Below are 15,493 nucleotides of genomic sequence, written 5' to 3'. Positions count from 1 at the left end.
ACTATTTTGCTAATGCTTTTAAATCCTTCTCAATATATTACTGACACTTGTTGCTTTTTACCATGTTGTAACATATTATGACTTACAGTAATATCCCTGTATTTTACTTTCTTAATGAGATTTGTGAAATATACTTCACGTGAGTATTGAATGCAAGGCATTTATTAATTGGCTGTACAAAAGAGAAAGTGGCAAGGCACCAACATTCAAACCTTTACAACACTGCCAAGATGACAAAAAATCCATGCCAATATTAGGTGTGTGCTTGCCAGAAAGCCCAGCTGGCACTTTACCCAGAGAGTACGTTTAACTTAACATCCACTCACCATTTTGTAAAATGAAAACCAAGAACAAATAATTCATTCACTCAGAGAACAATGACAAGCAGATGCAGCATTGAAATTTTGTCAAAACTAAGATATTTGCAAATTACTAAATGAAAAGCAGGAAATTTGTTCAATGGCTCTGTAGTTTCCCTGTTGTGAGGTTAATTTTAGTCTGAAATGAATCACGAAACTTTCTCAATGGTTAATGCATAAATGTAGTATGGAACTGAATTACAGGGTGGATAGAACAAGGAACATAGAACATAGTACAGCACAGAAACAGGCCATTCAGCCCACAATTGTGCCAAACCAGCTAAAATGCAAATCAGAAACACCTGAACATTAATCCCTCCTAACTACACAGTTAGGAGGGATTATTCCTCCTTTCAATATTCCTCCTTCCTTTTTACATCCATTTGTCTATCCAAACATCTCTTAAAATATATTTGCCTCAACCACCATACCAGGCTGTGCATTCCAGGCATCCACCCCGCTCTGTGTAAAAAAACTTACTCCTCACATCCCCCTTGAAACTACACTCTCTTATCTTCAATGCATGCCCTTTGGTATTAGATATTTCGTCCTTGGGAAACAGATTCTCTCTGTCCACTCAACCTGTGCCTCTCACAGTCTTATGAACCTCTATCAGATCTCCCCTCAGCCTCCGGCATTCCAGAGAAAACAACCCACAGCGGCCACACATTTTAATTCCACGCCCCATTCCCATTCTGATATGTCTATTCATGGCTCCTCTACTGTCAAGACGAAGCCACACTCAGGTTGGAAGAACAACACCTTATATTCTGTCTGGGTAGCCTCCAACCTGATGGCATGAACATTGATTTCTTTAACTTCTGTTAATACCCCTCCTCCCCTTCGTAACCCATCCGATATTTCGTTTTAGTTCTCTCTGTCCCTCCCTCCCTCCCCCCTCTCTCTCCCTCCCTCTCTCTCTCTCTCTCTCTCTCACACTCTCTCTCTCTCTCCCTCTCTCTCCCTCTCTCTCTCCCCTTTTTCTCCCACTGTTCCTCTCACTACACTCCTTGCCCATCCTCTGGGCTTCCCCCCTCCCCCTTTCTTTCTCCCTAGGCCTCCCGTCCTGTGATCCTCTCCCTTCTCCAGCCTCATATCCCTTCTGCCAATCAACTTTCCAGCTCTTAGATCCACCCCTCCCCCTCCTATCTTCTCCGATCATTTTGGATCTCCCCTCCCCCTTCCACTTTCAAATCTCTTACTATCTCTTCTTTCAGTTAGTCCTGACGCAGGGTCTCAGCCCGAAACGTCGACTGTACCTCTTCCTATAGATGCTGCCTGGCCTGCTGCATCACCAGCATTTTTTGTGTGTGTAACCCAAGTTTATTCAGCCTCTAGTGATAGCATGTGCCCTCTAAATCAGGCACAATCAGGCCTCTAAGTTCTGCACCCTCTCCAAAGCCTCAGCATCCTTCCTATAGGACAAAATTATCCCAGGCTCAATCTGCACTCTGTCGATGTTCTCAGCTGTAGAGTGACTGGGAATGATCCAGTGGATTGCATTATTATCACGCTGCAGTAGCACAACAGCATTTTTCTTCCCTACTTTCGATCCGTTTGGTTCCTGCAGCTTGTTGATAATTACCTTCCAGGTTTGCAGATAGTGAACAACATGGTACTAGGTGACACGTAATGCATGTGGAACAGTATCTTGGTTAGGCCTCAGGCGACTACTTGCATGAAGCAACACAAAACTGTGGGAGGCTCTGCCAAAAGGGTCTGTATATTGGAAAATAAAAGTCATGCTTTCAATGATTTGCATTCTACTGTACATATTTTTTGTAAAATCATGGAGAGCCAGATGCCTACAGGCCCAATACTCTGCACTTATTTACTTATCTTTCATACAAATGGTTCGTACTTCAAAATAATTATATACATGTTTTTGAGTGGCAGAATGGAGATACATCTCTATCAAAGGAGGTGTAAGGCACTCCTTCCCTCTGCTAGTCTGCAGATCATCCTTGGACAAGATGTATCGCCTGCTTAGTCCCCCAATCATGGCTATGTAGAGCCATGGGAGCAGGTGGTGGATGGTCGTATGAGCAGCTGGTGCATATCACAAGTCCTGGTAATGCAAATACTGACGCCATGCAGACAATCTCTGAAGAGTATTGCTAATGGCTGGGGTCACCCATCTTGTAAAGACACTTCCCAGAAGAAGGCAATGTCAAACTACTTCCATAGAAAAATTTGTCAAGAATAATCGTGATTGCCCACGTCATATGACACGGCACTCAATGACGACAATAATACATGTTAAGTGAATTGGACTTTTACAATGCATGCAAAATATATTAAACAATTAATTAAAGGTTTTCTTAAGAATTTATACTTCCATTTTCAATTTGGAACAAATTTAAAGTATTTAATTTTACAGTCCCATTTCAGGAATTGATTAAAAACAGTAGACTGCAAAAATTTAACTCCTATGTGATAGCATTAAGCCCTTTAAACTGAAAAGCTGGTTGCAGTTATTTCTAGTAATATATTTTGTTAAAAATAATTTTGAAGCGTGTTACTTTATAACAAAATAGGATCTAATCACAACAGTCAGTTTGTTTGAATCTTCGTACCTTTGTATCTTTGTCTTCCTCCAGTGGTCATAACTTGATATGTGGTATAATTCTACAGACATAATCATCTGTGTCGTTGTGTGCATTGCAGCTGAGCTTGTAACTTTCACACACATAGACATATTTCAAGGGTCATGAGAAATTACTCAACAATGAAACCATCTCTGCATCTCAAAGGAGTAGAATCCAGTTGTAGTTCTTGCTGATATCAGAATGAGAATCAGGTCTATTATCACTAACTGTAAAGTCATGGAATTTGTGGCTTTGAGGCAGCTGTACACTGTAAAAAAACATTTAAATTCTATAAATTACAAAATAAATAGATAGTGTAAAATGGGAAGGTAATGTTCATGGGTTCACGGATTGCTCAGAAACTTGACGTTGGAAGCGATGTTGTTGCTTTGCTGCTGTTTGTGCATGGAAGGGGGAGTAGAGGGACCTTTAGGGTTCTAACGTTTTTCCAGTCACTCATTCCTAGGGGCATGCTTCCATTTTCATGGATATCTAGAAAAGACAAGAATTTTAAGATGTGTATATAGTATACATTTCTCTGATGTTAAATGGGATTATTGAACTATTCGAGAACTGTTCCTAAGTCACTGAATGTGGGCCTTCAGGTTCCTATACTTTCTTCCCAATAGCAGTAATGAGAAGGGGGCATGTCCCAGATGCCAAGTGCCTTTATTGATGGATGCCAACCTCTTAAGACATCGCCTCCTGAAGGTGTCCTTGTTGGTGGGGGATGTCGCGACTCTGATGAGCTAGCCAAGTGTACAATTTTGGCAGCTTCTTTTGATCCTGTGTATCGGAAGTCAGCAAACCAGTCAAAGTATTCTCCACCTTACATCTATAGAGGTTTGTAAGAGTTTTTGGTGACATAAAATCTCTTCAAACTCCTTATGAAGAAGAGCTGTTGGCATGCATTCATTACAATTGCATCAGTGTGCTAGGATGAGGATAAAGATAAAGACTCCAAGATGCCCAGGAATCTGAAGCTGCTCACCCTTTCCATCACTGACCACTCAGTGAAATTCATCTCTGAGATTAAATCAGGCCAGGTCCTGGACATATTATACAAGATCCTACAGATTGGTACAATTTCATAGAAGATCTTAATATTGCTTTTATTGTTGTGCTTTGGAACTAGAACAAATCATTAGGAAGCTAATGAATGTTGGGACAATTGTGGATGGGATCTATCTGAGTTTTCAAGACCAGGCAAATGGAACTGGCAGCCTAGAAACGTGAAATTACATCCAAAAACCGATGAACATTTCAAGGCAAAATATATTAGCATTTAAAAATGAACTTTTTGATCCACTTCTGATATTCAATATCCAGTTTAAAAATGTTTCTCTGGAGCAGGGGTTTCCAACCTGGGGTGCACAGATCCTTCAGTTAAAGGTAGGGGTCCAAGGCATAAGGGAAATTTGGAACCCCTGCTCCAAAGTATGCTCCTACCACAAGTAGCTACAGCTATGTGGAGTTGAAAATTCCAAAGTCCCACTAGCTCTTGAGAGAAAATGTTGCTCCTTATCTCAATCACAAATAGTTTATCACTGACAATGAGTCTCTGATCATTTGCTCGAGATCATTTAGCAAGGGAAAACATCTTTTCTCCCTCCAACCTTCCAAGTACAAGTTCTTTGAGATTTCCACAATGTATTATAAACTCTAAAGAATCACTTGCTACACCAAACCCAATCTAATGCATCTTCACTGTACTCTCTCTATAGCAAGGACATCTCTTTTTAAACAAAGAAACTAAAACTGTACACAACACTCCAGGTTCAGTCTCACCAATGCTGTTAATAAGTGTGAAGGATGAAGCAGGCTTTGACATTGCAGATTGTGGTGATAGTCTACACAAGGTATGCTTCCATAATGTTAGGTAAATTTCCTTTATTATCTGTGAGTGACAGGTCATTAATTATAGCAAATAATGAACCTAATGCATTTCAATCCTTTCACAGCACCGTTGAGAACAGTGATCGATAAAACAGAGACTAGTCTGCATATGAAGTAGTTGGATAACGTTAAGTAGGCCATATCAGATACTGTATTCTTAACACTGCTGACATATAATAATAGAATGAATTTGTTCCTGATGCATCTCAAAGCTCTATCTTGTTACTGCATTGAACGTGTTTCTGCTACTCTCATTCCATGGTGTTACATTCTACTAATTACTCATTTTTCAATAGATAATAGACAATAGGTGCAGGAGTAGGCCATTCAGCCCTTTGAGCCAGCACCACCATTCACTGTGATCATAGCTGATCATCCACAATCAGTACCCTTTTCCTGCCTTCTCCCCATATCCCTTCACTCTGCTATCTTTAAGAGTTCTCACACTTTTTTTGAAAGAATGCAGAGAACTGGCCTCTACTGCCTTCTGAGGTAGAGCATTCCACAGAACAACAACCCTCTGTGTGAAAAAGTTTTTCCTCAACTCCGTTCTAAATTGTCTACCCCTTATCCTTAAACTGTGGCCTCTGGTTCTGGAATCCCCCAACATCGGGAACATGCTTCCTGCCTCTAGCGTGTCCAATCCCTTAATAATCTTATATGTTTCAATCAGATCCACTCTCATCCTTCTAAATTCCAGTGTATACAACCCCAGTCGCTCCAATCTTTTAACATATGACAGTCCCGCCATCCCGGGAATTAACCTCATGAACCTACGCTGCACTCCCTCAATAGCTAGAATGTCCTTCCTCATATTTGGAGACCAAAACTGTACACAATATTCCAGGTGTGGTCTCACCAGGGCCCTGTACAACTGCAGAAGGACCTCTTTGCTCCTATACTCAATTCCCCTTGTTATGAAGGCCAGCATGCCGTTAGCTTTCTTCACTGCCTGCTGTACCCGCATGCTTACTTTCAGTGATTGATGGACAAGGACGCCTAGATCTTGTTGTACTTCCCCTTTTCCTAACTTGACACCATTCAGATAGTAATCTGCCTTCCTGTTCTTGCCACAAAAGTGGATAACCTCACATTTATCCACATTAAACTACATTTGCCATGCATCTGCCCACTCACCCAATCTGCACAAGTCACTCTGCATTCTCATAACATCCTCCTCACATTTCACACTGCCTCCCAACTTTGTGTCATCTGCAGATTTGCTAATGTTACTTTTAATCCCTTCATCTAAATTATTAATGTATATTGTAAATAGCTGCGGTCCGATCACCGAGCCTTGCGGTACCCCACTAGTCACTGCCTGCCATTCTGAAAAGGACCCATTAATCCCTACTCTTTGTTTCCTGTCTGCCAACTAATTTTCTATCCATATCAGTACCCTACCCCCAATACCATTGGCTCTAATTTTGCCCACTAATCTCCTATGTGGGTCTTTATCAAAGGCTTTCTGAAAGTCCAGGTACACTACATCCACTGGCTTTCCCATGCCCATTTTCATAGTCACGTTCTCAAAAAATTCCAGAACATTGGTCAAGCATGACTTCCCCTTTGTAAATCCATGCTGACTCTGACCTATCCTGCTACTGCTATCCAAATATGCCGTTATTACATCTTTTATAATTGATTCCAGCATCTTCCCCACCACTGATGTCAGACTAACTGGTCTATAATTGCCTGTTTTCTCTCTCCCTCTTTTCTTAAAAAGTGGGATAACATTAGCTACCCTCCAATCCACAGGAACTGATCCTGAATCTATAGGACATTGGAAAATGATTACCAATGCGTCCACGATTTCTAGAGCCACCTCCTTAAGTACCCTGGGGTGCAGACCATCAGGCCCTGGGGATTTATCAACTTTCTGTCCCATCAGTTTACCCAACACCATTTTGTGCCTAATGCAAATTTCCTTCAGTTCCTCTGTTACCCTAGGTCCTCTGTCCACTATTACATCTGGGAGATTGTTTGTGTCTTCCCTAGTGAAGACAGGTCCAAAGTACCTGTTCAGCTTGTCTGCCATTTCCTTGTTCCCCATAATAATTTCACCCGTTTCTGTCTTCAAGGGCTCAACTTTGGTCTTAACTAATTTTTTCCTCTTCACATACCTAAAGAAGATTTTACTATCCTCCTTTATATTCTTGGCTAGCTTACCTTTGTACCTCATCTTTTCCCCCCGTATTGCCTTTTTAGTTATCTTCTGTTGCTCCTTAAAAGTCTCCCAATTCTCTGGCTTTCCACTTATCCTTGCTATATTATACCTCCTCTCTTTTATTTTTATACTGTCCTTAACTTCCCTTGTCATCCACGGTCGCCCCTTACTCCCCTTAGAACCTTTCTTCCTCTTTGGAATGAACTGATCCTGCACCTTCTGCATTATTCCCAGAAATACCTGCCATTGTTGTTCCACTGTCATCCCCGCTAGGGTATCTTTCCAGTCAACTTTTGCCAGCTCCTCCCTCACGTGTCCATAGTCCCCTTTGTTCAACTGTAATACTGACACTTCTGATCTTCCTTTCTCCCTCTCAAATTGTAGATTAAAACTTACCATATTATGGTCACTACCTCCTAATGGTTCCTTTACCTCAAGCTCCCTTATCAAATCTGGCTCATTGCACAACACTAAATCCAGAATTGCCTTCTCCCTGGTAGGCTCTAATACAAGCTGCTCTAAGTGTCCATCTCTGAGGGATTCCACAAACTCCTTTTCTTGGGGTCCAGTACGAATCTGATTTTCCCAGTCTACCTGCATGTTAAAATCCCCCATAACAACCGTAGAATTACCTTTGCGAAATGCCAATTTTAACTCTTGATTTAACTTGCACCCTATATCCAGGCTACTGTTTGGGGGCCTGTAGATAACTCCCATCAGGGTCTTTTTGCCCTTACAGTTTCTCAGTTCTATCCATACTGACTCTACATCTCCTGATTCTATGTCCCCCCTCGCAAGTGACTGAATTTCATTCCTCACCAACAGAGCCACCCCACCCCCTCTGCCAACCTGTCTGTCCTTTCGATAGGATGTATGGCCCTGAATATTCATTTCCCAGCCCTGGTCCTCTTGCAGCCATGTCTCTGTTATTCCCACAACATCATACTTGCCAATTTCCAACTGAGCCTCAAGCTCATCCACTTTATTTCTTATACTCCGTGCATTCATATATAATACTTTTAATCCTTTTAAAGTAATACTTTTACTCCCCTCACCTTTCATGTCGATTCCTATTGCACTTGCCCATACACTCCGATCCCTTCCTGATCTTTCTGCCCCTTTAATTCTGTTGTCTTTCTTAACCATTCTTATTCACTCATTCCCTTTAACTCCATTTTTATATTTCCAGTTCATTCCCTCCCCCCAACTACTTAGTTTAAACACACCCGTGTAGAAGTGGCAAACCTGCCTGCTAGAATGCTGGTCCCCTGTCTGTTAAGGTGCAAGCCGTCCATTCTGTACAATTCATCCTTACCCCAAAACAGATCCCAGTGGTCCAACAATCTAAATCCCTGCTCCCCACACCAGCTCCTCAGCCACACATTCATATCTCCTATCTCCCTGTTCATGTCCTCTCCAGCACAAGGAACTGGAAGCAAACCGGAGATAACCACCCTTGAGGTCCTGCTTTTCAGCCTTCTTCCAAGTTCTCTGAAGTCACACTGCAAAATGACACTCATCTTCTTCCCGACGTCATTTGTGCCAACATGCACCACCACCTCCGGCTGATCACCTTCTCCCTTGAGGATGCCCTACAATTGGTCCGTGATGTCCTGGATCCTGGCACCAGGGAGGCAATACACCATCCTTAAATCTCGCCTGTTGCTGCAGAAACCCCTATCTGTACCTCTCACTATGGAGTCCCCTACTACCACGGCTCTGCCTGACGTCTGTCTCCTCGGCTTTATTTCAGCACCAATTTTTGACTCGCAGACCTGTCCGCCTCTCAGACTGGCACTGTCTTCTGCCCCGACAGCTTCCAAGAGGGTGAACCTTTTTTCAAGAGGCACATCTCCCATGGTCTCCTGTACTCCAAGCATCCATCCCTTCCTCATTGTCGCCCCCCTTCTCTCTTCTGGTATCTTCGGTGTAACAATCTTGCTGCAGGTCCTGTCCACAAAAATCTCTGTTTCCCAGAAGAACATGAGGTCATCCAGTTGCCTCTCCAGTGCCTCAACACGGTCCTTCAGGAGCTGAACCTGGACACACTTTCCACATTTGTAGCAGCCAGAGGCACCATCAACGTCCCTGACCTCCCACATCATGCAAGCAGCACACTGAATCAGTTGACCTGTCATTTCCTCACCACTTCTCACCCTCTCCAACTGTGGCGTAGTCTCCTCCCTCAGCCTCCTCGCCGAAGACTCTCGAGACAAAGACTCGCACTTTTCTCACAAGGCACTTCCCTCAACAAGGCCACTCCCCGACAGGCCGCTCCCCTAGAGCAAACCTTGATTATATTGGCTGATATTTGACTAAGTCGTTTCACTTGTCGCACCTTGGCCGACCTCGAACGTTCGTCTCGCAGGCTGGTCTCGACCGGGTTTTGAATCCACTTCACTGAAATTTGGTACTACAATGTACCCTGAATGCCTTCTAAGCACAAATTAATGTCCTGATGTGACATTAAGGAAAGCCCCACCTCCCTTGAGGGACATTCACCCTCTCTGCCCACACCTGAAGTAAGGAGGATTTTAGCCATGGTAAGCCCACACAACATTGCAGGGTTGGACAATATACTTGGTCAGGTGCTAAGGGATTGTGCTGCCCAGCTAGCAGAGGTCTTAATGGACATCTTTAATATTTCTTTGAAACAGTCCACTGTCTCTGCAGGCTTCAAGGCAGACACCATCATTCTAGCCCCCAAAAAAGTGATGGTAACTGGCCTAAATGATTACTACTAGGTGGTACTAGCTTCAACAATCAGGAAGTGCTTTGAGTGACTGGTAATGGATGCAGCTATATTGAACCCTTTCCAGTCTGCGTGCTGCTCAATCTTACTGCTGAATCTAAGTTCGATAAATTTTTGGCCATGCTCTGCTGTCTGGAATCTGTTGAAATTTGCTCATCAAGTTATCATTGCTTTGCCATTTTTTTTTAAACCAGATTCTTTTCACCACATTCTTTCCTTGATATGTCAATATTTCAACCACCAACCTTCATTTCTGTGCACAGTGCACATTCTGTATTTGCTGTGTGACATCTTTTCAACTCTTCCTTTGCTGTCCAATATTGATTGGTCTGTCACTGATATCCTTCAAGAATCATTCTGTCTGACTTCTCTCTGGCATGTAGTCCACATTCGTTCATCTCTTTATTTTCTGTTGTGCTCCGTCCTCATCAAGCATTCAACGACTCCGGAGCCTGACGTGATTCTGAACCTTTATTTTGGCGGTTTGATCTCTTTCACTCCTTTGACATTATCTATACAGTGGTCTCCTGCTCTTCATTTTTGAGAAAATTGTATAAATCAATCTCTCCAAGGGTCAGCCTTTTCCTATTCAATATCCTGTGTGAATCACTTTTGCAGTCTCTTTCCTTCGAGCACTCATTGCAAATCACTCTCCTTTTGTTATTCTGTAATCCAGCACGGACTCATTTATCTTTTTCTCACCTGATAGAGCGTAGGACAATTTCTTTTTTACCCAACATCCTTCATCTCTCTTTCTTTCAACTCAGCATCCTCGATGGCCAGTCATTCCTTGCTTTGCTCTATGAATCAATCCATTTTATGTATTTCTCTCTCATTCATTAAATTCTGTTTTTTTTTCTAATTCCAAACTGTACAGCTGCCACAGAACCTCATGCTTTCAGATGTTAATGAAACTTTCTCGTTGCCCTGGAAACCCACTGATTCCTGGTGCTGTCCATGTGGAGTTTGCACATTCACTCTCTGACTGAATAGGCTCCCGCTGGAAGTTCCAGCTTCCTCCCACATCCCAGAAATTTTCCGGCTGAATTACTGTGTTAATTCTCTATTTTCCAAAAGAAAACAAAAAAAAACAAACATTTAGACTAGGGGTGCTTACGTTAGCAATATTACTGTGTTGATGAGAAGAGCAGTATAAATCATTAGGAGAGTCATCTAAAGTCTGCTCACATTGGGGTTATATATTCAATCCATTTATTCCAGATTTGATAAAATTTTTCTTTTTGAGTTCTCAGGGAGTAAGTCAACTTTTCCATTTTAAATATTTCCAAGATAATTTCGTACCAATCTTCTAATGTAGGTGGTATTGGATTTAGCCATTTTCTAGTGATTGATTTCTTACTTGCCGCTAAGAGGGCCTGCAGCAACTTTATATCTTCCTTCTGTTCAAGAAACAATACATGCCCCAAATAGAGCGTCTCAAAGTTCAGAGGTATCTGGGACCTAAGTACCTTAACTAATGTTCTATGAATACCTTCCCAAAATAGACTTAATTTAGGGCAATCCCAAAAAATATGAAAATGATTTGCCTCCTTGGAGCCGCACCTTCTCCAACACATCACATTTGTATCTTTATATTTTTCCTGATGTGGGGTCTTGAAGTATCTTATAATGTTTTTCCGACAATGTTCTCTCCAAGTCAAAGAATTAGTCGAGGACCATTTATAGATAAAAGAGTATTACAAAGTTTCCAAATCCTGCAGGACAAACATGGCTTAGAACATAATGACTTTTTTAGGTACCTTCAAGTACGAAACTATGTTAACCAGAGTTGTAGATATACAGACCTATCAACAGTAGAATTAGAATTTTTCAAGATTCTGAATTTGGCTTGCAGTTCAATACCTAGTAAATCAGTTTCTCGATTATATAATGCACTCTCCTATGCTAAAAATGTAAATACACTGTATATTAAAGAGAAGTGGGAGAAAGAAGCGGGGTTGGTACTTTCAGAGGAGGCTTGGGAGAAAACCCGCTGAATTACTATGCACAACACCTACTTCAGGTGATTTGCAGGAGATCCAGGATTGAGTTGATGGGTATGTGAGAAAGAGCTGGTTGGAAGGAAACTAATGGGGAAAATGGACTGAAGGAATTGTTCTGAGGGCTAGCATTTGCTCAATGTGCTGCATAGTCTCTGGTATGTAGTATGTAGTATGTGTATATAATAACAATTATTGTATTTCTCACACAAATACTTGCAGCTTCTTTGATTTTCCAGCACATAGAATATAGAACATAGAACATTGGACGTAAAAGAGCACAGCACAGTATTGACCCCCTATATGTGCCGAACCAAATAAATCTACTCAACAGTAAATCGAATACTTCCTGACATTCCACCGTGTGCACAAACTGATTTTTCAACATGAATATTTTCTTGTTTCTTATCAGCCTTACTCATCTATACTGATGCAACTTAATCATGGTTCTTTATACCTTGCCTTCCTGTACCTTAACTTACTGTATAAATATCTGTTGAATGTGGTAAGTGTATCTGTTTCCACCACCTGCACCCTCTGCATTCAGATAACCGCCACACTTTGCGTAAAAATTACCCTTCCCTCATATCCCTTTTAAAACATCTTTCAATCAGTTAAGCTGATATAGCTCATCATCTCCCCTCTCCACTCTCAGTTCGGTTGCAGAGTTTCAAGAGAAAATGTTGACAATTTCTTTACTCCCACTGAAGTGCTGTACTCCCCAAACCTTTCCAGCAGATTGTGTGTCTGTGGATAAAGATTCAGCTGTCTGCTCTATCTATGCCTCTCATAATTTTATATACTGTACCTTTATCAAATCACACTTCAGCCGTCTTCATTCCTGGGAAAGCAAACTCAGTCTATCTAATTATTCTTTATAACATCCTGTGCACCCTCTCCAGTGCAATCATGTCCTTCATGTAGTGTGGCAACCAGAACCACACACAATATCATTCACAACACTAGACTTCACAGGTCGCAGTTAGCGGTGACCTCTTTCTTATTCTTATCCAGCACTGTGTTAACATTTATGTCCATCACTCCCACCCACTTCTTAAAACTCTTGTGTTGGGTTAGTTATCATTTTCATGTTGCTGTTTCTCTCTACCTCTTCATCACCTCAATCAGTATCAATAACATTGGTTACTTTCCTATGTGCATTTACAACATCCTTCCACCTAAACACAGTGTTGGTAGCCTTAGTACATCCAAGTCACTGGCTTTGATTTATTCCATCTCCATCACTGGCTTCTGGGGCCTGCTTCAATGTTCTGAAATGTTTAGTTTGAAGAGATCCCATTTTCATTCAGATGTCCAAAAGCCCATTTCTGGGATGGTAGGACAGAGATTCTGAATTAATTAAGCTTATATGTGTGCTAGAGAATAGCATAAGCTTACACTGAGTGAAAGGTGCTTCAAAAGGGATAAGAGGGAAGCCTCTTTCACACAGAGTGGGAAATTATAATGTTCCAACAGGGCTGGACGGACTAGGTGCAAGAAGTATGCTTTCAATTACCAGATACTTCAGGATCTGGGATCACAGCTGAGGATGTGTCTAACTGAAGAACTGAGATGGGGTAAAACTTCTTCATCCAGAGAGACTGCTGAACTGAAAACAGTTGAAACTAAGTCTGTAGATATATTCAAGAAGGAGTTAGTTATACAGTAACAATTTTATAATTGACCTTCAGATGATTCAGAAAGCCTGAAAGTTTGACATTTAGCTTGCTTGAAGCTGGTTTCAAGTTGTTCAAGCTGGTCACACTCCTTCTGGTACACTGGGGCATTGGTTCTCATGTTTCCTTTGATACATTTGGGTCCTGATTCTCACACTCCCTGCTGGTGCCCTGAGTCCCATAACTCCTTCAAATTTACTGGGTGCTGTTTCCGTGCTAACTTCGAACTCACCATGGCCCGGTTTATTCATTCCCTTTAACCTTAACAGGTTCAATGTACAATTTATTGTATTACACTCTATTATTAAAAGTATGTCACAGCCACAGACGCTGCTGTGGGGTCCACGCGTCTGCAGGTCAGATTCGCCAAGTTCACTCATGAGCTAATTAGTGTTTTATTATGGTGGTATTTAACTCTCTTCTTTTCATCTTAGTCTTGCCAATACCTGACCAAAAGCACAGCAATATTTATGCTCCCTGCTTACCCATGTCCTTGTCTGGGAAAGAAAACTACCTTTTTCACAGATGCTGTAAAGGACTGGTATTCATTTAGTATTTGGTCATTGCTTCGAGCTGCAATGTTGTTATTTAATTTTCAGTTTGAGAGTTTTAGTTCATGACCCTGTTGGCCTGGCATTTACTGTTTTAATTTTCTTTTAAATTCTGCAACAGTTCTCATTAATATGAATGACCTGCTGACCTGCTTCAATGCCTCTCTCTCTCTCTCTCTCTCTCTCTCTCTCTCTCCCTCCCTCCCTCCACCACCCCCCCCACTTGGGCCATATCCAAGCATTGTGTCATAGTGTGGAATATGATTTTTCACAGATATTATCGGTGTGAAAAATCTTATCCCAATCTATTTTTAGATCCATGTCTAAAATTAATAATGTTAAAATAATATTAATAAGGAATAACATCAAATAGTCCTAAAAAACCAGACCCCAGTTGGAGTGCTGTGCTCAGTTCTGGTCAGTTCACTACAGGAAGGATGTGGAAACTATAGAAAGGATGCAGAAGAGATTTACAAAGATATTGCCTGGATTGGGGAGCATGCCTTGGAGTGACAGAGGATGAGAGGTGACTGGATAGAGATGTATAAGATGATGAGAGGCATTGATCACGTGGATAGTCAGAGGCTTTTCCCCAGGGCTGAAATGGCTAACACGAGAGGACACAGTTTTAAGGTGCTTGGAAGCAGGTACAGAGGAGATGTCAGGGGTAAGTTTTTTACACAGAGAGTGGTGAGTACGTGGAATGGGCTGCCGGTGACAGTGGTGGAGGCGGATACTATAGGGTCTTATTCCTTTTGCATCTAAGAAACTGAATTTCGTTGTATCCTTTCAGAGCCATCCACTCATAGTTTGTATTTTCCACTTTTCTTCACTGCCAGACATTATTTGCAACCCTTCTTCTCTATTCCACTGCTGCCAGGCAGTTGTCAGACTCTATTCCCTGGAACTTCTTTCTTTCCCAGCTCCCCTTTCTGCAATTGGCCCTGCTTCTGCTATTGGCTTCTGCCTGCCCACTTAACTCTATCCTCGAAAGCACTTTTGAAGTATATTTTTGACAATGAAGGATTTTGGTAGAGTCCATGCTGTTACCGCAGAGGAACATTATTGAGTGCATGCCCGATGATCAGTGACGATCTCTAATGAACCTAACGTTTATGGTAAGATTTTGGCACGGTTGGTTGCAGCAGCTTCTCCGGGTCCAACCGGAAGGTGCAATTGTACGTCCTATGCAACTTCTCTGCGATCACAAGACACTGCTGGATAATACGGACATCAGGTGCTGCGGGTCCGATCCACTGGTATGTCGCCCGATGCGATGGAGCTGGGCTTGTTGAGCACCTTGTTGCCAGCGGCTACACCCACACAAGGAGGAGGGCGTCAGCGGTGGTGTGCAGAGGCAGTGCGCGGTCCAGCATGTGGTGAAAATGGTTCTGATCTTGTCATCGCAAGAACCTGTTCGACATTGGCGATGTAGAGTAGTGCAAGTCTGGTTTGTTGGTTTGTTGGCGAGCCCGGTAGCAGGGGAGCTCTGTGGGCTCACTTG

Source organism: Mobula birostris, chromosome 27 (assembly GCF_030028105.1).
Source record: "Mobula birostris isolate sMobBir1 chromosome 27, sMobBir1.hap1, whole genome shotgun sequence".
NCBI lineage: Eukaryota > Metazoa > Chordata > Chondrichthyes > Myliobatiformes > Myliobatidae > Mobula > Mobula birostris.
The sequence above is the reverse complement of the archived record's forward strand: the minus strand, read 5'-3'. Positions refer to the sequence as shown.